Source organism: Notothenia rossii (genome assembly GCF_949606895.1).
Source record: "Notothenia rossii genome assembly, chromosome: 11".
Lineage (NCBI taxonomy): Eukaryota > Metazoa > Chordata > Actinopteri > Perciformes > Nototheniidae > Notothenia > Notothenia rossii.
In genome coordinates, this window is record NC_136910.1 from 50,246,476 (window position 1) to 50,271,771 (window position 25,296).

General features: G+C 40.3%; 1 protein-coding gene across 1 annotated transcript in view; it reads right to left on the reverse strand.

Annotated features, from left to right (window-relative positions):
* Positions 1 to 24,835, reverse strand: part of il11ra (interleukin 11 receptor subunit alpha) — a 47,865-nt gene extending 23,030 nt beyond the window's left edge. The window contains exon 1 of the mRNA XM_079658961.1: positions 24,699 to 24,835. The gene's annotated coding sequence lies outside the window, so the exon portion shown is untranslated. The remainder of the gene's footprint in view (positions 1 to 24,698) is intronic.
* Positions 24,836 to 25,296: the final 461 nt, after the last annotated feature.

The following is a 25,296-nucleotide window of genomic DNA, read 5'->3' on the forward strand; positions in this document are numbered from 1 at the left end:
TATAATTTAGCCTGGACAATAGGCTCATCAGTGTGTGTGTGTGTGTGTGTGTGTGTGTGTGTGTGTGTGTGTGTGTGTGTGTGTGTGTGTGTGTGTGTGTGTGTGTGTGTGTGTACGTGTGTGTGTGTGTACGTGTGTGTGTGTACGTGTGTGTGTGTACGTGTGTGTGTGTGTGTACGTGTGTACGTGTGTACACGTGTGTGTGTACGTGTGTGTGTGTGTACGTGTGTGTACGTGTGTGTGTGTGTGTGTGTGTGTGTGTGTGTGTGTGTGTGTGTGTGTGTGTGTGTGTGAGATGTGTGTGTGTCATTGTGGGTACCTGATAATAACTACAAGTTGAGGGATTAGCTAAGAGATACAAGCACGTGTGTGTGTGTGTGTGTGTGTGTGTGTGTGTGTGTGTGTGTGTGTGTGTGTGTGTGTGTGTGTGTGTGTGTGTGTGTGTGTGTGTGTGTGTGTGTGTGTGTGTGTGTGTGTGTGTGTGTGTGTGTGTGTGTGTGTGTGTGTGTGTGTGTGTGTGTGAGACTGTGGACTCACTGTGTGCGCGTACGAGCACTAAACCAACAACAGAGGGAGCCGGGATGGTGGGTGAGAGTTACAATGGCGCTGGTGTTTGGCCAAGTCACCATGGCAACCACTGCACACTCCATCAGTCTGACCTTTCGGGGCGATAACAACACTGCTGACGGACATGTGTGCCGGACGGTGTTTGTGTTGCATTTCCATATGTGAAGCTCCTCTATAGAATTGTGCTTTAACATGGCTAGATGTTTTTCACGTGTGTGACTTTTTTTGCCTATTTTAATCAGTTTTTAAATTTTACTAGCAACCGATGTGACCGTGATGTCGGAATTTCAACAAATCAATTTGCCTTCGTTCAAACGATGTGTATACATTTGTGTGAGTCAATTATATAACCAACCTACTGTGATTGCAACTCGATATTAAGGAATTTCGAACAACAAGTGAAGTTTGGATTTTAGCACTTTCCCTATTTTTCTTTCCATTACCTGAATCATCCTGTATGTAAACTGACACATGTGGATGAAAATGTGTTGAGTAGCAACAACTTATGAGAGTTTGAATCAAAGTGGGAAAAAAAGCATGCAAGACAGACAAAACCGAGGCATACAGAGAGAAAGATACATGTTATTAGCATCAGGCAGACAGGGGCAGAGAAAGGTGTTTAAATGAAAGTCATCTAATGTGAACAGGCTTGAGTGCACGCGAGATAAGGAAAAAGTGGAAGTGGAAAAATTAGATGCTGTGTTTCTGAGGATAAGAAAAAGATTATAAGGAAGGAGAATCTGCAAGGAAGCCAATTCAGTTCTGGAAACATCTGGCCAGTCAGGGATAATATAGTCACAGAGCTATGACTGCCGGACAGGTGCCAGCCTAAAGGTTTTTTTATTTTAAAGTAACATCACCTGCTTCTACTGGGCCCATGTGTAGCCCTAACATACACATTCCAAAATTATTCCGTAAAAATGTAGAGAGACGCACACACTCTCCCCCCCCTGCTAAAGTGCTTCCATTGAACTCCTTTGTTTACTTCAACGACATAGTGACATCACCATGTAACATCTATCGGCTAGCGCGCTCTCACATTGTATGTGAAAGGCTAAGGGGTGGAACAACTCTAAGCGGCGGACCAATCACAACACAGATAGCCAGCTAACCAATCAGAGCAGACTGGGCTCTGGTGTCAGACAGAGGGTGAAAAGAGGCGCTGCAGCACAGGCAGAATGAGGAAAATAAAGAGCTTTTTGAACATTAAAGCATGAAACATGTCACAGTAGAGGAACACAATAACAATATCAACTTGGAAATTAACATAATAGGCCCCTTTAAGTTGTGTTTGTTGCATACTGGGGAATAATGCAGAGTGAATGCATGATGGAATATTATGACACTTGCCACTGCCACTATGATGAAAACATGAAGTTGGACTTCTGCAATAGCTCCAATCTTCATAAATGAAAGATAGACAGGCCTAATAAATACCAGTAAAAAAAACTGAGAAGACTAGAGAATCTGAACACTTAGTACAATATATCGGCTGCTGGTCGAACTGCTAGGCTTACTTCCAAATGTTGCCCTAGCCTAAACACACAAGAAGTAATGGCTGCCATGTGTGCACAGAGATAGCACCGAGCAAATTCACAGAACCAAGGCCTGAGTGTGTTTGCGTATGTGTGTGAGACAGGGAGTGAGAGAGAGAGAGAGAGAGAGATCGCAAGCATGACAATACTTTTCAAGTCATTATGTTGAGCAATCAGAACATGCTAATTCACTTTTTGGCTATAGCTACTGAAAGCACGATTCAACATCAACTTGTTAGTCCTTATCAAATGAAAAATATGAAAAACCTGTACTGTGTGCAAGTGTGTGTGTGTGTGTGTGTGTGTGTGTGTGTGTGTGTGTGTGTGTGTGTGTGTGTGTGTGTGTGTGTGTGTGTGTGTGTGTGTGTGTGTGTCAGCAGTATCTTGGCCTTAGCTCTCCAACTCTGGAATTTCCTCAAGCTCTGCCGCCAGGGTAAGATGGCTACCATATGCCAGCTATTCACACACATTTATCACACACACTTACATACACATACACATGTACACACACACACACACACACACACACACACACACACTTACATACACATACACATGTACACACACACACACACACACACACACACACACACACACACACACACACACACACACACACACACACACACACACACACACACACACACACACACACACACACACACACACACACACACACACACACACACACACACACACACACACACACACACACACACACACACACACACACACACACACACACACACACACACACGTCTGCAGTACTGAAGCCAACCTCACATAAACAAACATGCTGAAATGCATAATGGGGTGAAGGCTGGACTAAAAACACACATTTCCACTCACATTAAAACACATGTCCCTCAACCTGTAAGCTGTACCCATGTGTACGGTTAGATGTGTGTACAGTATATATACATGTGTATAAGATGGAGAGAAAATGTTAAGACTGTAAACACACCACGCAGAGCAACGAGTGCCACACACACCACATTTTGACAGTTCTGCAATTGATACCCTGCTGGTTTCACAATATATTACCAGATTGGTGAAAGATCAATTACATACACAAAAAGCACATGCATGTCATCAACATTTCTATTCCTTTTGGTGTTCCTTTCTCAGTCTTTGAAGAGAGTATCAGTGTTAAGGCGTGGATGATTTACCCCCACATTTGAGCACGTATGATATCTTGCCTTGTGTCATTTTGTGCATTTGTATCTCTTGTTCAAACATAGTATCTCTACCTAATTTTGATAAAACTGCAGGTATTAATGGAAGACAATGAAGTACACAAGACAGCCATTGTGTTAGATATCTATCTCAATGTGATTTTGATCATAATAATGCAACGGCCATTCCACAATTTGAATAACTGTTTGCTCATTACTGACTACGGCTGGAGTGAAATTCGTAGGAAATCTGGTGACTTATTATAGAGATATCCCAAACTGAAAGATACTGTACTTGATGATAATGGAGAAAGAGTTAGAACAAAGATCTGTGCAAAGGGATAACAGATCAATGCCACCCACAGACAGCTTCCAATCGCCTGCATGCAGCAAGTGTTTTTATACAACAGTGCTTCGTAGGGTTTGAAAAAATAGCACTCCTTGCTGGCAGACAGTGCCATAGTAAACTCCACCATGAGCTAATGCAACCCACAGCCAGGAATAGAACCCTTTGTCTCTTGTTTAAAGAACTAGTTGCACCGAAAAAGGAAAATCTAGAGAAGCTCTGGGACTTCGAAAACAATTTTAGACTGGGAAAGTCACACAGGATCGGTAATTAAGTCTCCTGAGGAAATAGCAAACTTGCTTCTTCTATATTAAGCACAAAGTAAAGTTTGTACGCAAAGAAAACTAGAAAAACAACATTTTTAAACTATTTTCATCCTACAAATACAACTCCCTGGCCGAGTTAACAAAGAACTGTACCCCTTTGACTAAAACATCTAGTCATGTTAAAGCATCGTGGCAATTCAGTAAAGCAATTGTGCAATTACAATTAAAATGTGTTTATGAGGCATGGGTAAGTCTATGAGACCAAGGATGGTAAGGCATTTTGAGCATAAGTTCTCATTCTGGTAAGTGAGTAGAGGTCAGTATTGTTCTTTTGCACAGATTATAGAACAAGGTTTGATCTCCAGAACTGATGTCATTTCTATGAACTTAAAAGAAGGTTTTTTTTTATTGTTTCCAGTGACATGTCCAACTTTTTCTTGGTAAATGGCTTCTTAAAGTCTGCTTTTAAAATCACTTCTATGAGGTGGGACATTTTGTTCCAGCTTGGTGGCTCTCAGGCACTCTTTCAAGAGAGCCTAAGCACCAAAAACAGAGTGGCCAAACAGATGTTTTACTGGACTACTTGTTGGCTCAAAAACGAAGCCATGGCAAACCTTCCTCAAGGGATGGTGTAGCAAAACACATGATACATGGTTCCGTAAGTATCAGTTTTCAGGTCTGTTTTTGGGAGCCAGACAATGCAACAAATTATTTACGCCTCAATGTTACACACATAACACACAAATGCAACATTGTGTGTTATGCCAGGCTATCATTCTAAATGGAGAGTGTTTTCTTCTATCTCTGAATTCCTAGACATCTATGAGGCGAAACAATAAACGAAAACATTTCTGTATTGCCAATAGGCTGTGAAATTATATTCCTCATTTTATGCACCAAAATCAAACAAGCTATGAATATTTAAGCATCAGGTCATCTTATGGACATTTTTGGCACAAATGCAACACTTAAAATGCCCATGTTTGGACATAATTAAATGAAAATGCATCTTCCAAGCTTTTGTTCTACTTTGAGTGTAAATAAGACGCCAGATGAGCATCAACATAGACTTTTAGAGGACGGAGAGGAGAGGGGAGGGGAGGGGAAAACTCTCCAGGCCCCCAGAGAGTGATCTGGGTTTTATTAACTGACCCCTCGCCTCCTGTCATTTTGCAAAAGTGGCCCCCTGGCAAAGTTAGTTCACTTAGCTGTCATGATGCTTGTTAATGAGGGCAGTGTCTTCCAGCTCTGGTTTTTCATTGGCATTCAACTAACTGCTAGCTGTATTAAAGCCATCCATCGGACTAGCGTAAGTTGGGTGGTGATCTTTTCCAAAGAGCATGAACTGCAGTTCATTAGGAATACAATTGTAAACCAAACCAGCAACAGAGAGTAAAAGTTGTGGTGAACCTTGTTTACAAACTGGTTTTCTCGTAAAGTAAACCTAATTAACCGAGTAAGAAAAGGTGACAAACGAAAACTTTTCCATCAACAAAATCAAATGGAACATGTGATCTCATGTTGGGCTGTGTTAAACTACGCTTAACTGTTTGGACTACGTTCAACTGGAGTCAGCTGGCAGCACCAGAATATTACCGTAAACAGCAGCACTTTATTACTGTGGTTTGGAAAATTCCGAGCGATAATGTCCTAGTTAAGACTCCCAGTCATACTGACCTAAACATTTGTGAATGCATCAACCAGTGTTCTCTGACGAATCACAAGAGTGTGTGATCACATGTGTGTGTTAGTATATCGTGATTCTAAGTATCTGAAGTGAAGCAGAACAGTTTGAATCAATACTTCTGGTAGCCAGAGGAAGATGATGGTCCAACAAACATCTGTTCTGTATGAGCCAATGACAAGCTCTTTAAACATACACCCACGTACCCGCCCACATCTGCTCTCTGTTATCCAACAAGGCTTTACACAGAGACAGACACACACACACACACACACACACACACACACACACACACACACACACACACACACACACACACACACACACACACACACACACACACACACACACACACACACACACACACACACACACACACACACACACACACACACACACACACACACACACACACACACACACACACACACACACACACACACACACACACACACGTCTTTGCTGGGTGATCAATTACTAGCTATGCAAAGCCAACCAATCACCAGCGAGCGTTTTCTTTTGAGTCCCTTAGATTGAATTCTCTATATTTGTATATATGTATTTTGTGGTAAGTAAAGTGGAACTTATCGTTTTAAAATGGCTGCATTTACTTTCTGAGTGAACCAAACGAATAGCTCTATCTAGATTGATCATGCATGTGTCACTTGATGGCTCATTGTCAGAGCCTGAAATACACATACATAAAACGCATCAATACACACACACAAACACTCACATGCATATACTTCTAATGATAGCAGTACAAAAGTTCTGCTCTGCCACACTCTGATGATCTGCTGTGTGAGTTATGAGCTTGTGTATTTCTGGTTGCGTGTGTGTGTGTGTGTGTGTGTGCGTGCGTGCGTGCGTGTGCGTGCGTGCGTGCGTACATTCGACTGGCGCCACACTACTGCTGGGAGCAATTATACAGACATGAAGCAGATAGTTGAAGATTTCTGATAAACAGAGTCGTCTTTAGGAGATTTGTTCACATTGACACAGTGTCATTACAACACGATATATTGATTAAAACACAATCATTCCAGAAGCTTACACACATTTCCCTTTGAACCCTAATTATTGCAAAAAGATTTAATAAAAAAATCTTTATCCTATCGAGTGTCATAACTCATAACAACACTGATCCTATTTATTCCAAAAAAGCAAAAAGTCGACTTAATAAAAAAGAAAAATGCGATGAAATACGATTTCCCAATATATATGTAGGATGTGACACTTTTAAAGCTTCATTTGTAAAGCTCAAAAAGGGCTTGTTTGTAATTCAGTAAAGCCCTACTATCAATATCTCTTTCCCTGTTATCCATATTTCTATGGACATACAGGCAGAGCAGCGTTTCCGACAGGGGGGGCGTCTTGGCGTCATTTGTCAAAAAATAATAATAATTTGAGAGAAGATCGAGTTTTTAATCGCTTGAAATGACGAAAAGGAAAAAGGACAAGGACATCCCTCTGTTGGCAAAGGAGTCTGGTGGGATTATTTTCGCTGCCAGCAAAGCGCGTTCCTGTGACGAAAAAAAACAAAACACCGCCGCATCTTCCAAGGACCATGCCATACCATGCCATGGGCGTCCCTATCGGCAGGGAGGCTTAAAGAGATGGTATAACGGCCCCTACAAACGGCGGCGTGCGTTCACGCTTCAACGCTTCTGCCCTTTTAATTTGAATGGGGTGACATCACGCTTCGCCGAACTGCATTGTGAGAGCAAAGCGTAGCTCGCTTCAAAAGTAGAGCAATGGTCAGCCAATCGAATCATATGCCAGTACAAGCTCTAGCCAATCAAACCGCGGCTTGTGTGTCCGGGGCGGGAGATTCAGGTGATCGGTTGTTGGTCTAGCTTCAGAAATGCCCGCCAGCAAGCGTCAACGCACGCTGCCGTGTGTAGGGGCAAAAGATGGCAGGTCTACCTTAAACATCTAGTGATATATGGAAAGAAGAGGGAAGAAGTATCATCACAAAGTGGTAGTTAAGTCTAAATCGTTTTCCTCTGGGCAGCCTATTAGATGGGAGTATGTTTGTTTGTGCCCGAGTTCATGTTTGTTTGACTTTCACCGACAGATGACCTTTAATACAGCCGGCAAAGAGCTTTTGCCATGTGTGCAGCATGAGGGAAACATGGGAAACCTATAGAGCCAAATTACACAAACATGTTAGGGCACACACACACACACACACACACACACACACACACACACACACACACACACACACACACACACACACACACACACACACACACACACACACACACACACACACACACACACACACACACACACACACACACACACACACACACACACACACACACACACACACACACACACACACACACACACACACACACACACACACAGACAGAAAACCCACCCCCCAACACCCAGCTCCACCCACACACACACACACGACCCCTGTTCGCTAGAGCTATGAGTCACTCTGCTGGGAACTCCATGCTTTCCCCATTACTACCGCCTGACTGACACGGTCCTAACAAGCTGAGAGATAGGTAGCCGGTCTAGAAGGTAACAGAAAGGAGATACAGAAAGAGAGAAAGGAGAACAAAAATAGATTCAAAATACCAGGAAAAAAAATAAATAACTGTGATTTAGAGAGAGGAGAGATTAACCAGAAATGGATAAAAAGAGGCAGAAAGGTGAAAACAATTGAGATTTATGAGCCTCAAAGGTACTTGAACTACACTAGTAAGACAGTTGGTCAACTTCCAGTCACTGCACACTCTAAAGAAGAGGAAAAATCTGTCCTATGAGGCATAAAAACGAGAAAGACATACTCTTTTAATTACTACCGTCTGACTCTCTGTTAAAAAATGCAGCTGGAAACGAGACAGAGAAGAAGCTGAGATACTGAATGATCTAAATGTGATCCACATTTCAATAAATGCCTGTCTTGCTAGTCACACATTTACACTTAGCAAAGTGTTTACATAGCTCATTCAGCCATTTACATTATAGGATGTTCTAACTTAACACTTGGTAAGCATTTCAATAACAAATGGCTGGACAGGAAGAGATCCTGAGATAAGATATATCAACAAAAGACTGATTTCGTTTAAATCAAGCCAAAGTTCTCAAGCACAATCAGCTGTACAACACCCTTACTGTCCACAAAGGGCCAAATTGTGATTAAATGGGCCACCATTCGCTACTATCACTTACTTGTAAGCAGTGGTGTAGTGGTCGTTGGACGCGGGGGATTGCCGTCCCCCCACTTATTTGGAGCCCCCACTTTTTAGAAGTATGATTATAGTCTAATAAATATAAAATCATTGCCAGTGTTATCAGTTGCAAGTGTGTATTTGTTGTAATAATGACGAAAACCTAATACATTTCCCAGTAATTATAATAAAAACGTACACACACACACACACACACACACACACACACACACACACACACACACACACACACACACACACACACACACACACACACACACACACACACACACACACACACACACACACACACACACACACACACACACACACACACACACACACACACACACACACACACACACACACACACACACACACACACACACATAAACACTGTACCACACACACACCTACTGTACAGCTCCTAAAGCATAATCAGACTACAGCCGTTGTGTATTTTATTATGTGAAGCACTAAATGGTTTTAGACAAATACCGACTCTTTGTTTGTAGATATCTACTAAACTAAAGCATACAAATAGGGAGAGTAATGTAGGCCTGTTATACTGAGTGATATATAAACACTGCTCTGCTTTCTGCACGGACCTCACAGCTGTTCTCACTGTAAACATTGCATCACGATGAAAGCAGTTAATAAAATAATATCCAGGGGATGCATGCAGAGCTGTCATTGGTTGAGATCAATCTGGCCGCGCGTCACGACTCTTTTTAATATCACTGTTGCTGGAAATACATCCGCAGAGGACCCATCAATGTATCCTCGGTTATAGCTCCTCCAGAGAGCCTCCTCGATGCTCGATCCTTGGTCCTCGGTCCTCGAAGTGCATTTAGAGAAATTAGATGTCCTTCAACATGGCGCACTGAAATCCATTTCCGGGTCACTACCGGAGGACCGAGGATTCGAGGAGGGGAAATTAGTAAAATGAGAAAGGGCCCAGGTGTCCCACTTTGTGACTGCACACACAGCATCATTTTTATCATTTGTCCCAAATTTGTCCCACGAATTGAGACTATGTCCCGCATTGAGTGACAGTCGCGCAGAAAGGCCGGCTCGGTTCGCTGACGGCCGGCACCGAACCGAGCCCGTGTACCCCCCCCCCCCCTTTGACAGTTCACGAGCGCGTCCATAGTGTCTCTCCCCCCCCTGTCCCGTCCACCCAGTAAATTAATCCCCACTTCACCACTGCTTGTAAGTATTTTGAAGATGAAAACATCATAATAATAATAATAATAATAATAATAATAAGCTTCACACCAACAATAGAGACAAAAACCAACCCAGTGAGCTCTTTCCAACAAAAGAAGCAAATCAAAACCAAATGGAAAAATGGAAACAAAACAATTGAAGAACTGAGCAAATTATGGAATCCTGTGGAATAGCCCCTGTATTTAACCTTGTGCTGTTACGTTAATAGTTTTCTCTTTGCCACTGTTTAAAATGTAGAAAAGAGTTGTAAGCATGATGATCTTGCGTCATGCAGCCACAGGGAGTTATTCGCTCCAAGTAAGTTTAGGGGTAGCCAACACGGTGCCCGCGGGCACTCAGTCGCCCGCAGGGGCAACGTGAGTCGCCCGCCGGGCATGTTCTAAAAATAGCTCGCCAAGCAAATCCAAAACAAAAGGAAATGTAATTAAAATAATCTACTCTATGCATAAACGAAACCTAAATCATAGCGAACTCTATCTACTTACTACAACTCTATATCTATCTAACACCCCTCCTCCCCCACCCCCACAATGAATATCGACCAATCACGTTCTTGCTTGATTTGCGGGACCAGCGTTGCAGTCGGGAAGAAAAGCAATGTGGCACCTCCCCGCTGATTTTCCTTCTGGCAGAATCTACACATCAAATCAGCCCCATTGAACAGCCTATCAGGCCAGCCTATACAACACATGAGGAGCAGAGTTTTACTCTGTGTGTTGTAACTTGCATATATATTTATTCCACTTGACGCACACACACGCATGGCGTAATCTCCACTGGGGACAGGGGGGACATGTCCCCCGCACTTTTCGAAATCCCGTTTGTGTCCTCCCACTTTACAAATATGTTTATTATTATTTTTTAACGCAACCCGTCATCGCCAAGGAGGAGCACACAGCCTCTGTGAGCGAGCGAGAGAGCTAGGTAGAGAGAGAGAGAGACAGAGAGAGAGAGAGAGAGAGAGAGAGAGAGCGAGAGCGAGCAAGAGAGAGAGCTAGGGAGAGCACACTTTTATCTATTTAATATAGATAAAGTAAGAAGTCATTCCAGTGTGTACTATAGGACAGTACACAAAACTGTTTAAAAGGGGAGTGATTAGTAAAATATGCATAAATAAAAAGAAAGAATGCTAATTAGGTAACATAAGATAAGAATAAACCAGTTTAAATGATTTGTTATTGGTTGTGATAATATTCTAAAGATGATTGGAGTATTGAAAAGTATACAGCTCCCTTTAGTATGAGTGTTGAGAGCTGTATCCATAAATTAATTTGGTACTCAAAGTGCAGCGGATTGGTGCATTTCACTTTAACATTTAAAAAAAAATCTTTTAGATGAGGTGAGGACCCCCCTAGAAGATGTGAGATCCCCCCTGGAGGATGTGAGGCCCTCCCTAAAGGATGTGACGTCCACCCACAAATAAAGCAGGTTAAAATTATTAAATTGCATACATTTTTTTTTAGTAAACACTGAAAACGGGTCCCACAGACCCAAACATCACACAAAGGTTAAAGGTAAGCATATAATATATAAATATAAAATATATACACTGCAAAAATAAAAAAAAAGAGGAGTAAAAGTAGCCCCGGACTTGCTTTATTTTTTTAAAGTAGCCCTCATCCTAAAAAAGGTTGGTGACCAAACCATTCAAACCGTCATCATGTGGGATTTGATCATGTGTTATTCATGTAGGTTCAGCATTGGAATTGAAATAGAGAGCAAATGGGGGCTAGAAAAAAAATACCCCCAAAAAAAACAAAGGATCACCAAGGGAATAAAATGGAAAAACATTTGGACAGAAGTATTTTTAAGTGGGCTGAAGTATGCATACATCTGGACAGACCAGTAGGGTCACAACTGGAGAAACATCTGTATATGTATTCTTTCTAAATGTGTAATATGGACTTCCAATGCTCCCAACATTCAATCACAAATCAACTTAAGATGACACACACTTGAAAAAAAGTTATATACAAAATGCCATTATTTTGCCAACATCTATCATTCCGTAGTAATAATAGATGGAACTATTAAAAACAAGTGTGAAAAAAGGCTTTTGGCAGCTTGGTTTTCATGCCAGGCTAATTCTTATTTTATTTGACGGTATCAGCCAAAAAGATCAGGCAGAAAGGCAAACAGCCCGCATACACCGTGCGCAAAGGCTGAGGCAAAACACACACACGCACAGGGATGACCTGCAGTGCTGTAGGATCTACAGAAGGACTTTCCTGTCAAGGCTAGCACAATATGGAAAAAATAACAAATTGCGATTTGCTTGGCGATATTAGACGGATTTATCACAAAAAAAGATATATTACATTTATCGTGGTATCGTTTTTTAAGACGATCCGTACCAAAGAAGGTTTTTTTCATTAAGTCTGTAGAAAACCGTTTGTACGCACATACCAAAAAATGCACTAATTACAATTCGTTTATTTCACAATCCATTGACATTCGGATGACATTTTGAGTAATTGTGCAGCCCTAGTTAAGGAAGTAAGTATGGCAAACAAAACCCAATAGATGTCAGTTTGAAGACCGAATACTTTTTGTTCGACTTTAATCGACAGAAGGGCAACATCTGCAAGAAATAATTGTCAACAATCTCATTAGTGTGGGTGTTCTTTTTCTGGAAGCAGGATGCCACACAGTTTATCGCCTTGTTTCTTTCAGAATAAATGAGTGACAGATAGGGTTTGAGCCCTCATCAGACGCAGACCTGGCTCACAAACAGCCGGCGACTACACAACCAGTTAGCCTCAGATAGAGAGGCTGATAGGGCGCTGATTTACAGTGTGCCGCCATGATTTGGTTTCAAAGTTTGTTGATGTTGGGACGCTCTGTGTTTGTGTGTACGTGTCTTGTGTGTGTGTGTTGGTTTATCGCTTGAGTGATCCAGGAGTAAGATTAAGGAGCTTGTGTGAGATCAAAGGCAGTGGGAGAGGGGGGGGGGGATTTGAAGAGTAAAAGTCTGTCAAACTAGCAAAAAGCTCTATGTGAGTTTGTGTTTACTCTCTGACCGACAAATAGAAAGTGTTAATCGAATACACAGTGTGATTTCTTTTAAATAAACAAATTGAATGCAATAGCTTTTCAGATTTCAAACGGATTCAGTAAGAGGGTCAAGTAACGTCAATATGAATAGGCTTTAGGTGCTGATGTTGATTTTTGGACAATTTGATGTGACGAAGGTTTCTTTTCATTTCTGATGACGATATGTAGAGAGCAGAGAGGTAGATCAATAATGTCAAAAATATTGTTTATTAGTTTGTTTCTTTGCATTTAATAAAAGGCAAACATAAAGAAATACCAACGAATGAGTCACAAAGTTGCTGAACTTATGAGCATTTCTTTCACACTATTATGGTATACACTGTCTTTGTTTTATTAAGATTGGCTCATTATCTGTATTTACTTATTTTAGGAAAAAAATGCAAATAAACCTCTTCTGAAAAAAGTGAATTATCCTCCAAAAATAACTTGAATTTTAGTGCAAATAGCAGCATATTTATTTTCTCTACAAAACAAAAAACATCTTTAATAGATTTTCCGCCTCTGGGATATTACGTTCATGAGAGTGGGAGACATGTGGTCACAGTGACCTGGAGCTTTGACCTCCAAAATCGAAACAATTTAACATTGAGTTCAAGTGCATTCCTTTTACACAGAAATTGCAAATGTTCATAAAATCCCATGGAAGGAAACACTTACAGATTTCCTTGGTACGCCTTTCTCCATGCCGTTGCTATCTCCCTCTGCTGCCGCCCCTAAGCTGTGGAACGACCTGCCCTGGCTAATGGGACAGGCTCCCACACTGTCTGTTTTTAAATCCAGTCTTAAAACCCTTTCTCCTTAGCATTCGTAAACAAGTAGATTGTTGCTTTTGTTTGCTTTCAGTGTTTTTACTATATGGTTGTTTTTAGGTTGTTATTTTGTAATTGTTACGTTTAATCTGGTTTGTTTTGTGTTCGTATCTTTTATGTGATTTTATACTTATGTTTATGTTTTGTGAGCTGAGGTGTGTGATTTTATATTTGATGTATCTCTCTGTACAGCACTTTGATCTGGAGGTTTTAAAGAGCTAAATAAATAAAGTTGGATTGGATTGTATTGTTAGGCTTTCTACGGCATTATCCTAATGTTGACCCGGGGAAAACCATCTCATAAAAAATCGGTCAATATGGTCATCAAATATGCTTCTCAAACACAAGACACAGAGATACGTTTCCTCTCCCGTTTTATAATGAGGCGTATGAGTAGATACTATCATTTGTTGGTATGGTAGCTTCATTTACCCTTTAAAGGTGACCCATCATGCAAAATGCACTTTTATACGTCTTTTATACATGAATATGTGTCCCCGGTGTTCCAGGGAACTCACCAAGTGTCAGAAAACACAGCTCTCTATTTCCCTCCATACCCAAATCTCTTAAAAAGGGTCTGCAACGGATCTGATACAGACTGATCTAGATTTGAACACTTCTATGACGTCACAGAAGTGGCGCTACGGCTATTGGGCCAGCTCCACCAATCAGGAGGAGACAGCCACGGACATTGCCGTTCGAAAGCGCTGGAGATGCTGTAGTACATATGCCAGGCCTGTAGATGGTGCTGTTCTCACAGAATCAGCCCATGCAAAGACAGTGTTAAATTGAGAGAAATGAGGAATGGCTAAAATGCATGATCTGTTTGGTATTTTGACAAATAAAAAGTATAAATATGCCTTTATAGGTATGGTCCTACACTATATTATTCAAATATAGCATGAAAGGTCCACTTTAAATTGAATTAAACATGTGGCATCCGCATCCAAAAGTTGCAGGGAGTAAATACTGCTTGTATTCTACCACCATTAAGAAGTCTGTATATAAAAACAATGAAGAGTAGTATAACATATTTGCAATGGGTCTTGACTGACATCTACTAACAACTTCAATGTAATGTGTTTGACAATACATTTTGCCAAACTAAACAAATACTGAGGATTGTTTGTCATATCCATCAATCTAAGAGGATAGAGTTTCAGATCTATCTTTTTTTATTTTAAGCACCGCGCTGTGTTTTTGAAATGCATTGATTTCATCACTGCATGACTCATTGCAACCAACCTTAACACCGCAAATACATCTCTCTTCAAAAGAACATACAGTTCAGCAAAAATAATATAACAAACTGCCATCCGCAGACAATTCCATATTTAGCAAACTCTGATCTACCAAAGTAAATGTGGTAGCTCAGAACCATTTGTAATAGTAAGTTTGATTTGTTTAGGCAATGCATTGTCTTTAAATGGAATACATCATTATGCAGTGACATGTCTTTAGGACTGATCCCTGAACAACAAGCGCTACGGTCTCAGCTGTGTGCAACACTGTATCCCCTTTTGTTGGCTTCTTGCATACTTTTTTTATTTGTAGCGTTTTGTATTTTTGTTTCGTCCAGTTGGTGAATGTTGTCTCAATGCATGTGTTAACTTTTGGCATATTTGTGTTTTTATATTTGCATCGTTTTTGAAACTGCAGTATGTTTCTCCTATTGGTATTGTTCTGGCCCGTTGTAGCGCGTTAGCACCTGTCGGCTAACGTACATTTAGCCTCTAAACTAGTCCAAACATTTCCAAGAACATCTAACAACTAAGAATTTCAAATGTAATGAACCAAAACGACACTTTTCTTATCAATGATCTGCCTAATGCAAACATTTTCCGTCAAATAAGAATGATATGAAACAGATCTATACATCATACATGTGTTTTAATTTGCATTCACATTGTACCTTCATATTTAATCACATTTCACTCATCAAATAAATGAATAATAAAACGATTGATCTTTGTTCGTCTACTCCACACAGATTATTATCTTTTTAACTTCCTCCTGCCTCTGTTAAAAGTGAACATTCGGAGACTTTAAGCTACAGTGTGAACATGCACTTAACAACATCTAAGAAACATTGCTAGTGTAGTCTTGGCTTCAATCTCATGTCATCTATCACCTGCCTGCCAAATCAGATATGTTCACCATGCTCGATAACACCAGTTTATTCTCCTTTAGGACTGTTAACACTCCATGAAGACAACAAACACTGCAGGAAAAAAAAGGGAGGCAGGGCAGGGTAGCAGACAGAGAGTAAGACAGACAGCTAATTCAATAATAAAGACGTCTAAAGGGAGTCACAGGAGGGGAGGTAAACAGTGAACAAAGGGAGACAAAACTTAAAGGAAGAAGAGATGGAAAATACAGAAGATGTGTGTTAAAGGTAGAAGCAGGTTCATACTTATCTTTCAAAGACATTCCAACAGAACTATGTCATCACACACACACACACACACACACACACACACACACACACACACACACACACACACACACACACACACACACACACACACACACACACACACACACACACACACACACACACACACACACACACACACACACACACACACACACACACACACACACACACACACACACACACACACACACACACACACACACACACACACACACACACACACACGTTTTTGCTTCCCCTGAGACCTTTCGCTACATCATAACCGCATAATTTAAACAGACAAGTCAATCTATTATGTATTAGTACGGTAAAAATAGCCGCCGTGTCGCAGCGGAAACGCAAACACGACCAGGTCCACTGACACACTCCGGCGTCTACTGAACTACATCGCACACTCTCACGCATTTATTAGATGGTGCTTTTACCCAAAGTGATGAGCGGTGACATTTTCAAACAAAGGGTTGCCTTTAAAAACTAGACCACCCACCGTTACGTTGTGTGCATTAAGCGGGAACTCTAGTGCAGAGGGAATTAAAACAAGTTAATAGTAGTGTTTTTCAGTTTGTGCCAGCCTTCTACTTTAGAGTCTTTCTTTTAGTTTTGGCACTCGGTCAGCACAATTGGACAGAGAAGGAAATGATTCAAGACATTTAATAAAGCATACTAAATGGTTTTCAAAATAAATGAACCAGTTAAAAAGTCCTAAGATATCACAGACTCACAATCGAAGAATCCATATTTAGAAAATGTCTCCCGCTGAAGTCTATTGTGGAGATTTCAAGTTGACACATCTCATAGTTAAAAAAAACACTTTTATCTGCAAAGGAAACATGTATCACTTCATTTTCCTACCCATGCAAATCATAATCCAGATACATTATGAATATGGTCTGCCTTCATATTCAAAACGGATTCTTCCCTGCAGTGGAGGCAAAGGCTTTATCATTCAAATGACTTAAATCATGGAAACTGCTTGCACAGAAGAGCAGTGTAATTTTAGATGACTATACACACTGACACACATACATTATTCACACCAGGAAATGTCCCTTTTCAACCACTAGAGCCATAATTGGGGCACACTGTCTTCCACAGTGACAGAAGTATCCACACGGTGTTTAGTTTAGCGGTACTGTCGGCCTTATGGCTCAAAGCCAGCACTGCTAATGTCTTGAGGGTCTGGACAGACGTGATTCATCCTGTCCAAACCTGGCAACAGCTGCCTACGAGTCACACTCTCAGGGCTTACTGCTTGCTGTTTCTAACACATTGTGTCCTTAGTATGAAAGTGTACTATTAAAGCGGAGATATGCACTTCACAAAATACACAAATTCGAAAGAGATATGACGATTTAACCATTTGTTTCACAACTTAATTTAGGGCTGAGCAATAGAAGACATGACAGAGTAGGTTTGACCATTGGTGCTTTCACAATTATTAACACAATGACAATTTTGCTAAATGATCCCAGATATTGTGGATATCATACCTAAGCAAGTAAAAAGAAAAACTCTATCTAAGAGGATTTCTCGCCTCATAATACAATAGTGATATAATGTCACTATTTCGTCAAGCGCTAACTAAATGTGGACAGAAGAGTTCTATTTTACGCTTACTTTCACTCCATGCACCTGAACATTAAACCCCACGGCGACAGTAAAAGTGAGTCTGTATTAAGGAACCTTTTAAATAACTAGATGGCGGTGGGTCTATGTGCTCAGCTGAAGAACTGCTCTAATTTCATGTCGGACATCTGGTTCACAAACAGAACATTTTCAGGTTGAGCGGCGACGGTAAATATGAACACCTGCATGGTGGGAGTCAACACTCAGAAGCCAAGATGCTGGTCAGCTTGTAAATCAATCCACAGTATTCTACACGCTGGTTTGGCAGGTAACCACTCGTGATCTGGAGCTAGAGTTTCATACCAAAGCAATCAGTAGTGTTTTCCCAGAACAGACTAATATTCTGCCAAGCTCTAATAATCTCCCCAGTTAGCTGTATTTTCACAGTCAACACTGCACTGCATTGAGTAGCTACAGAATATATGGCTAAGCTAAGAGGTGTTGTTTAAACTGGCAATATTGCAGCAATATGTCAAAAGTGCCGTCCTCTGAGACCAGATCAAAATGTTATATTTTCTTGGAGTTGAAGCCGGTTTAGGTCCAGAGGATCAGAATCACGTTTGCATGAGAAAAAAGTTTATTCTCTAACGTATCTTTCCTGGAGAGATCACAGTATGCATTCTCTTTAGCAGAAACGCTGAGCTTTATTTCAACTGGAATTCACCCCAACAAGTGATAAGCTTAGTACCAACATCAAACAGTCCTCTGGCATTGTAAAAGTACACAAGTGCTTTATAGCACAAATGACACAGTGGTATCCCTAATCATCTCTCCTTAACTCACATTAAACTGTGTTTAATGTAGAAGTTGGTCAAATATTAATATTATATCCATATTGTGACATGAGACTGGATATTGTCTTAGATTTTAGAGATTGTACTAGGTTGTAAGTTTTGTCAAATCACATTTAATTTGGCCGTAATCTTAAATACAGCCCAACACTATTTTAATGTATTTTTTTATTTTAAATGTAAGCTAATACCAACCTTGAGGGTGGTGTGAAAGGCCAACTTCTATACATCGTCATTGGTATACACTAAGATGTGTGCAAGAGATAATATCAACATTGAATGAAACATAATGTACTTTTTCTAGGAAGTTTACCTAGACTACTAATACTAAAGTAAACAATGGCTATTAGCGGGCACGGTAAATGAAACACTAACTCCTTTGGCTCATCCTGTTTAATATTGGATCCATTACGTAAGCGCAGTCTGAAACGTTACCCTCCTGCAGCTTCTTTGCTTGCCGTTGCAGAGATGGCACCTCAAGTTAAATACACAAATCAAATGTAAAACAAGGCAACATAAACACAACTTCAACCACAATGAAACAGTCTCTATCTGGGATAATCATTAACAGGTATGATGATTTCATTTGGCCCTAAACTGTAGTACCAAAGACAACATTACTTCAGAAGAGAGGTTGTAAAGTTTTTGTTATATCTTGAAGATACATCCAACGTTCTGTTTTCTGTTTGGTATCACGCATGCAATAAAGCTTGATCATGCTCTGGAACAGTTTTCTCTTCAATATGAATCTGAAATAGCTGTTTCTAAGGTAGTCATTCTGTGTATTTTACAAATGAAACGTCCTACTAATCCATTCTTATGTAACTTTCTTGAATTTCTTGGTTATCAAATGTCCTTCAACAGTAACATTAAGTGGTTATTCATTGTAATCTCATAGCAGGCCAAATGAGGGTGATTTTAAGATTATTTCCAGAGTGAAACAAAATGGAGCCTGCTGGCAAATCAGTTTTTCGATTTAAAACAGATGCAGCAAACTTGCTTGATGTTTGGCATCAGTCCCCATACATCAAGGAGCAAGTATTAGGTTTCTTTGCAGAGCTGTCATTATATCCAACCATCATTCTCCCATCATAAAGGGAGTCTTTTTTGCAGAATAGGCAAAGTAAGCACTGGCAGAAGTTTCATCTGGGCATGGAGCGTACCTCAAAAGATGGAAAAACCCTTCCTGTCCAGCAACTGTTACACTTTGACCATCACTGTCCTAATTGTTCACATGATCTCAAAAGAAGCCAAAGCACCAAGCCACAACGCCAAGCCGTACTTAAGTGTCTTGACCAATGCGGTTTGGATCTGAATTGAACATCAGATAATCACAGTAGCACAAGAAATGAACAAAGCAGGTTGTGAATAAAAAGCTGTTTCTTGCAGAATAACTCGTGGTAAGTACGAGTGGGGATAGATTGCATGAACGGCAGCGCAGAGCAGAAGAAATACCCCGATCGTGGCCCCTCGGAGTTGGTTTAATATCAAGTGCTGGCTCTCTGTGTCTCACGCACACACAAGCGCACACCAAGAACAGTGCAGCCTCAGACCTGGCAAGCGCCATTCGAGTTCTTGGAGCAGCTTTCTCTCTAATTTAAAGTTGATTGCCGTGGGCCCTCTGTGTGTGACTAGTGAAATATGAGTGTGGCGAAAGAGAGTACCGAGGCTTGGACTGAGTTTAGCTCTGTGTGCATGTGATTAAGGGGCTGGTGAACGCACACAAGTAGTGGATCCAATGAATGTATGTCTATGCAGGCGTGTATATGTGCTTGCGTGAGTCCGTGTGAAGGTCTAAGTGGAGCCTGTGCATATTTGTGTGTATGTGGTTTTTGGCCGGAGCTAGTGCAGAGATCTGAGTGCCAGGGAGAGCTGTCTGCAGGGAATCAAGCGGAGCCCAAGGCCAGCTGAATAACAGTGCCTTTCTCTAACTAGAATGAGGTGTTTCGAGGTGACTTTGACTCAATAGAGACATACTTCAAAATGAGCTGAAGTAAAGATGGAGTTAATAGGTGTAGGTCTGTAGTCTTAAACTGCAAAAAGGGGTAAGTTCAACGTGGAACAGATGTGGGGATTTGAATGCAACATTGGTGTAGATGTGAATCACATCCCTTTGTCGGATAGGCAGCGCTGGGAGAAGTACTCAGATCCTTTACTTCAGATAAAGTAGAAATAATACAGTCTGAAATAATTTGTTACAAGTAAACGTCCTACATTCAAATCGGTACTTAAGTACAAAAGCCTAAATACTATTTCAGCAGAAAGACACTTATCACAGTATGTAATATTATAGAATATTATTCTCTTTTTATCACTAACAAATACAACAAAAAGCATTTTAATGTTTTAGTTTGTCAACCACTTTTACATACTTGAAATACAAGTTAATAGTTACTATAGGTGCTGCAAAAAGTATGATATTCCCTTCTTTAATGTAGCGGATTTGAAGTCTAAAGTAGCAATAAATGTTAATACTTATGTAAAGCACAAGTACGTCAAAATAGTAAGTAAAGTATTTGATTAAAGTACTTAGGTAAAATACTTTTACAGTTATATTAGACCACTGCTGATTGATTCTTTCTCCCTGAGCATTGAAATGATTGATTTTATAATCATTTGAAAGACATGTTAACGACTCCCACTCTTAACTGGAGCTACAGGTAAATTCAATGCGTTCTTCATAATAATGTTTTGAGTCAAAAGTTGGCTCGTTTTACTTTAAGTGCTAATCCAAGAATTGAAGTATGAGCCTTCCCCTTGGCTACACTACAGTTAACATGACTACATAAAGCCACACTAAATGCATTGCATATGCTGCCTTCAAGCCTTTAAGGATGTTCCTTTTATTACATTGCATATTTTATATTCAATCTTTCTTACATCTTCAGAAGGCGTCATAATGTGTAATGTGTCAGCCATGTTCAGATTAAGATATTAAACTATTCTCGGAAATCTGAGCACCTTGGATTTCCCTTTCTTTTTTGGATATCCCTGTGGTGCCAAAGTCCAAAGAGCACATTTGTTTGCCCAGCTCATAACAATCCTTTTACAGGTTTTTTTGGTCACAGTGTTTAAAAAGCAAAAATACACTCCAAGTTTCCTTTTATAGAGACAGAAGACTTGGGAATCCATGGTTAGGCCAGCTTCCCAAAGGCAAACCGTAAGGTGACTGGTGTCTCTTGTTTTTCTTACTCTCTGTAAATGTTCCTTCACACTGGTAAAGTGGTCAGGAGAGTGGGAGAGCTGGTGTTCTGCTGCTAAACGCCAGTTTGTCTTTTAAATTAGCTAAGGGAAATTTTCTGAATGGAGATACAAATATAGAAGTAGACAGCGAACTGGGGACCACTGAAAACATGTGACAGATTAACATTGAAAGGCTGACTAAAGCACTTCTGTATCTGTTTAACTGCCATATGGGAGTGTTGGGAGTAAATGAGCTCCAAGTGGTCAACAGACAGCCAACAAACAACAGACTATATATAAGTGTGAACTCTTCCCTTTAATCTCTCAAACAACAAACGGAGACAAACCACTTGCCTGCACACAGATTTTTGTGGTCCAATCACAGTCAAACAGCATAATGTGATCGGGACAACTTCACCCAAAAAGAAGGCAACACTGACACCTGACCGACAATCCTGTGCACTAAAAAAAAACCTTAAGCAACTTCTGAATTTATTCCGACATACTTAAATCCTAATTAATCCAGAAATCCCCTCTGTTTTCAACATTTAAAGTAGCAGAGCGGAACAGCCACACAATCCTGAAAATGTTATGTTGGGTGCATACTCAAAAGACAGATGAAGAATTTATCTTGAATCAAAACTGAGTTACACTTGAATGGATGCAGCCTGATACCTGCGAACAAAACAAGCTTCACTAAGGCTTTCATACATAGATTCATTCTCATCACAACTTCACTGATAATAACAATAAGATTTTTTTTTTAAAGCTCCTTTCAAGACACCCAAGGTCCTGCTTTACAAAGAGAGATAAAACAAACAACAACTATAAAAGATTTAAATCATTCAAATGACTCAAAATGAAATGTTTCAATGCATAAGAATCTCATTGTGTGCCTCTTCGATTACATTTGCTGCAACATGTTTTTCTGTATCCCCTTGAACACACAGACTTGATAAAAACAAGTGTACACTGACAGGAACACCACGCATTTCGGGGAAAGGTTCAAATCCTGCCGCTAAATACACAATGTGCAATGTTACATAGTGTTGAAGAGCGTAGAGTTCATATTCAAACCTCCTCCTCAAACCTTAAGGAAAACTTCCACAAATGAGCATTTCGTATGTCAATCAATCCATTGCCTTGAATTCTAAAAGAAAGATGTGTTTTTCTCTCATGCCTCCAAGAAGGACAAACAATCAGAAAATAGAGAAAGTCTTGATCTGGGCCGCTTTAATAACAGCAAGACACTATCCAAAGATGTTTATGACGTTTCATATGTTGCAGTGTAATCCACGTTTAATGTATCCGGCTTATAACCTCCAAAACACAGACATTTTCACAAAAAATCTTACGGTTTTAAAAATGTCAGACGTGCATGGACAAGGAGTGTGAGACTCTTTCAGTGAATTGTTTTTATAAGTTCAGTTTAACAAATCATGCATGCACTGCTCTTATAAAACGCAGCCACCACATTATTCAATGAATCACAAATTGTCCGTTGTTTTATGGTTATCGCTCCAGCGTGCGAGAAACACAAAGTCGACATCAAGAAGTCAAGGTTAACGTGACTTCTTGATGTAAAACATATTTTACAAGAGTAGTATTCTTTGCACCTTGACTTTCTTGCTGGCTTTACACTTGACAAGGGTTGCATCTTTCTTTACATCATGAACTTTGACACTTAAAATCGGGTAACACTTGAGAAAGACAAATACATTGGGGTAAATTGGATTCTAATTGGATGCAGGCTGGTCCTTCTGCCTTTCTCTACCTTCCCTCTCCTGAAACACCCCCAGGCTTCATCTTTCTGCTTGGTCTGTTTGCATTCCTGTTGAGCTCTATTTAAAGGCTTCATCCCTCCACTGGCTGGAGGAATGCACATCTGTAGAGAAACCCCGTCCCACTGTCTCTGTCTCTCTTTTTTCTGGATGTGTGTCTGTGTAGTATTATGTTTCTAACTGCGGACTCGCAGCATTAACCTTTACTGCTGCCCCGGAACCATAATTGTGTATATAAATATACAAAAGGTAAGAGCCGGAAGAAGACTAATGTTGTTTATCACATAAACAAGTGCTTTTTGGTGACTCATTATGTTGTAGCTGTGTCCTTACACTGCAGAGTGTTTTCCAGGGCTGTGTAGAAGAAAACAAGTCCACAAAAAGCCACAGCAACAACAGTGCTGTGATGTATTAAGATGTATATTAAAGAAATAAACAGTGTTGCATGTATTTAAAAAATACAGCTCAGAAACCACACTTGCCAACAATTAACACAAAGGATATAAGTCTATCAAATTGAAGATGTTTTTACAAAACCATTAGTTCGGAAAAAAATAATATATATATTTTTTTTTCTTTAAAAATCAAAATTCCAGAAATACTAAATGTGCTTTATGGTGCAATTATCAACCTATAACGTTCAATACATTTGGACCAAAAACACAGCTGTTGTAATCAACAAGTAAGAAAAACAACCCCAGTTTAGCTCATAATTATCAAACAATAAAATACATACATTATAGAATATTGCCATTAAGTCATGTGGGAGACATTGCTATAAACCATATAAAAACATGTAATGTCACAAGTGTTTTTGGTGCCAAAGAAGCTAAAGTGGGAGCAACATGTAAGCTAGCAGCCTGACACATCCCCATCGAATAACATTGGAGTAAACTTCCCTCTGTTCCCTCCTGTCCCGGGTGAGTGAGGCGGATAAACTTTTCGCCCCACACGCGCGCAGCTTCCTAGCCGCTAATTCCCACTACCCCTGTTTTAACAGTTCAAAAACAACAAACTTACCTTGGAAAATCTCCCCGAGTCAAACAGGCATTATCATGTTGTCGCCTTCCATAGTTGGGACTTTGTCGAGTTGTTCTTCAGCTCTCCAGGACGGACTACACAGGGGCACGAGAGCAACAAAGTCGGACAGGCAGCAGGAGGCGGGGAGGAAGGAGGCCAGACATGTCTGCCGCCGTCTGGTTGGAGGTGCCGGCTGTCAATCATCCAGTTTAAGTGGGCGGGTCCTAACTGTAAAGGGATTATAGAGGCTGAGCTGTCAGCACTGTTCCCAGGTCTGAGGTCTGAGGAATGTGGCAGAGAAAAACAGATGGAGGCCTCCCGCAGCATCAGTTTTCATGGGAATGTTCCGCAAGGTGGTGATGGTTGGTAGAATACTGCCAAAAATGTACTAAAATATGTATAATTTGAATTAATGCGGTCTTAGTTAATGGTGAATTTAGTGTATATCATGATGATATTACTGTATGCATGCCACTTCACCACTGATTTACATTTTATTTGACCGTTCTTGTTCCATATTATTTTAAATGCCCCCTTATTTATTTAATAATTGTTCTAGTAGTCCAATTCTAAGTAACCTTTTGATTAATGATGATTT